Source organism: Arachis ipaensis, chromosome B4, assembly GCF_059453495.1.
Source record: "Arachis ipaensis isolate K30076 ecotype BB chromosome B4, ASM5945349v1, whole genome shotgun sequence".
In the NCBI taxonomy this organism is placed as follows: Eukaryota; Viridiplantae; Streptophyta; class Magnoliopsida; order Fabales; family Fabaceae; genus Arachis; species Arachis ipaensis.
In genome coordinates this window covers 78,511,531-78,513,749 of record NC_142439.1, presented here as the reverse complement: position 1 = coordinate 78,513,749, position 2,219 = coordinate 78,511,531, and the positions used below count along the sequence as shown (strand labels likewise).

Sequence of the window (2,219 nt, the reverse complement as noted above, 5' to 3'; positions counted from 1 at the left end):
AGAAGCATCTCAATCCCTGCCATTGGAGCAAACAACTTTGAGCTTAAGCCTCAATTAGTTTCTCTAATGCAACAGAATTGCAAGTTTCATAGACTTCCATTGGAAGATCCTCATCAGTTCTTAGCTGAATTCTTGCAAATCTGTGACACTGTCAAGACCAATGGGGTTGACCCTGAAGTCTACAAACTTATGCTTCTTCCTTTTGCTGTAAGAGATAGAGCTAGGACATGGTTGGATTCACAACCTAAAGAAAGCCTGAACTCTTGGGAAAAGCTAGTCAACGCCTTCTTGGTAAAGTTCTTTCCACCTCAAAAATTGAGCAAGCTTAGAGTGGAAGTCCAAACCTTCAGACAGAAGGAAGGTGAATCCCTTTATGAAGCTTGGGAAAGATACAAGCAATTGATCAGAAGATGCCCTTCTGACATGCTTTCAGAATGGAGCATCATAGGTATTTTCTATGATGGTCTGTCTGAACTATCCAAGATGTCATTGGATAGCTCTGCTAGAGGATCTCTTCATCTGAAGAAGACGCCTGCAGAAGCTCAGGAACTCATTGAAATGGTTGCAAATAACCAATTCATGTACACTTCTAAAAGGAATCCTGTGAATAATGGGATAGCTCAGAAGAAAGGAGTTCTTGAGATTGATACTCTTAATGCCATATTGGCTCAGAATAAAATATTGATTCATCAAGTCAATATGATTTCTCAGAGTCTATCTGGAATGCAAGCAGCAACAGGCAGTACTAAGAAAGCTTCCTCTGAAGAAGAAGCTTATGATCCCGAGAACCCAGCAATGGAAGAGGTGAATTACATGGGAGAACCCTATGGAAACACCTATAATCCTTCATGGAGAAACCATCCAAATCTCTCATAGAAGGATCAACAGAGACCTCAACAAGGTTTCAACAACAATAATGGTGGAAGAAACAGGTTTGGCAATAGCAAGCCTTTTCCATCATCTTCTCAGCAACAGACAGAGAATTCTAAGTAGAGCCACTCTGACTTAGGAACCATTGTCTCTGATCTAATCAAAACCACTCAAAGTTTCATGACTGAAACAAGGTCCTCCATTAGAAATTTGGAGGCACAAGTGGGTCAGCTAAGTAAGAAAATTACTGAACTCCCTCCTAGTACTCTCCCAAGCAATACAGAAGAGAATCCAAAGAGAGAGTGCAAGGCCATAAACACGTCTCACATGGCCAAACTTGGAGAGGAGGAAGAGGAAGTGATCTCCACTGAGGAAGACCTCAATGGACGTCCACTGGCCTCCATGGAGTTCCTTGATGAGGAACCATGGGAATCTGAGGCTCACACTGAGACCATAGAGATTCCATTGAATTTACTTTTGCCATTCATGAGCTCTGATGAGTATTCTTCCTCTGAAGAGGATGAAGAGGTTACTGAAGAGCAAGTTGCTAAGTACCTTGGAGCAATCATGAAGCTCAATGCCAAGTTGTTTGGTAATGAGACTTGGGAGGATGAACCTCCATTGCTCATCAAAGAACTGGATGACTTGACTAGGCAGAAATTACCTCTAAAGAGACAAGACCCTAGAAAATTCTCCATCCCTTGTACCATAGGCACCATGACCTTTGAGAAGGCTATGTGTGACCTGGGGTCAAGTATAAACCTTATGCCTCTCTCTATAATGAAGAAGCTAGGGATCATTGAGGTACAAACTGCAAGAATCTCACTGGAGATGGCAGAAAATTCAAAGAAACAGGTTTATGGACTTGTAGAGGATGTTTTGGTAAAGGTTGAAAACCATTACATCCCTACTGATTTCATAATCCTAGAAACTGGGAAGTGTATGGATGAATCCATCATCCTTGGCAGACCCTTCCTAGCCACAGCTAAAGCTGTGATTGATGTTGACAGAGGAGAATTGATCATTCAAGTGAATGGAGACTCCATTATGTTTAAAGCTCAAGGATATCCCTCTGTCACCATGGAGAGGAAGCATGAAGAGCTTCTCTCAATACAGAGTCAAACAGAGCCCCCACAATCAAACTCTAAGTTTGGTGTTGGGAGGTTCCAACATTGCTCTGAACATCTGTGAGGCTCCATGAGAGCCACTGTCAAGCTATTGAAATTAAAGAAGCGCTTGTTGGGAGGCAACCCAATTTTTACTTATTTTTCTATTTTCTTTTGTTATTTTATGTTTTTTGTAGGTTGATGATCATGTGAAAGTCACAAAAACAATTGAAAAAGCAAAAA

At 41.3% G+C, this 2,219-nt stretch overlaps 1 non-coding gene across 1 annotated transcript; it reads right to left on the bottom strand.

Annotated features, from left to right (window-relative positions):
• Positions 1 to 321: 321 nt before the first annotated feature.
• On the bottom strand, positions 322 to 429 carry LOC148568045 (small nucleolar RNA R71). The gene has a single exon (XR_015881552.1). It is a non-coding gene; the product is annotated as a small nucleolar RNA R71 (small nucleolar RNA).
• Between the last annotated feature and the right edge of the window lie 1,790 nt (positions 430 to 2,219).